The sequence below is a fragment of the Sinocyclocheilus grahami genome, unplaced genomic scaffold, assembly GCF_001515645.1.
Source record: "Sinocyclocheilus grahami isolate Dianchi unplaced genomic scaffold, SAMN03320097.WGS_v1.1 scaffold3886.1, whole genome shotgun sequence".
Lineage (NCBI taxonomy): Eukaryota > Metazoa > Chordata > Actinopteri > Cypriniformes > Cyprinidae > Sinocyclocheilus > Sinocyclocheilus grahami.
Window position 1 is genome coordinate 8964 of NW_015508924.1, and position 269 is coordinate 9232.

A 269-nucleotide genomic window follows, 5' to 3' on the forward strand; every position below is an offset into this window, starting at 1 on the left:
TTTTTGGTAAATGTAAAGTATTCTAAATGGAAATACCTAAAAAAAAGGCTACTGGCTATTTAAAAAACAAAGCAAAGCAAAGCAAAACGTTCCACCTCCAATTTTTTGTTGTAATGTGTCAATACAAGAAAGAAATCTTACAAGCATTTTCATGATAATCACTAATTTCATTATTAAAATAATCACAAAAAGATCCCTTAGACCAAAACATAATGACATTTTGTCAAAAAGGCACATTGTGTGCATATATTATTGCCAACACAGGTCTT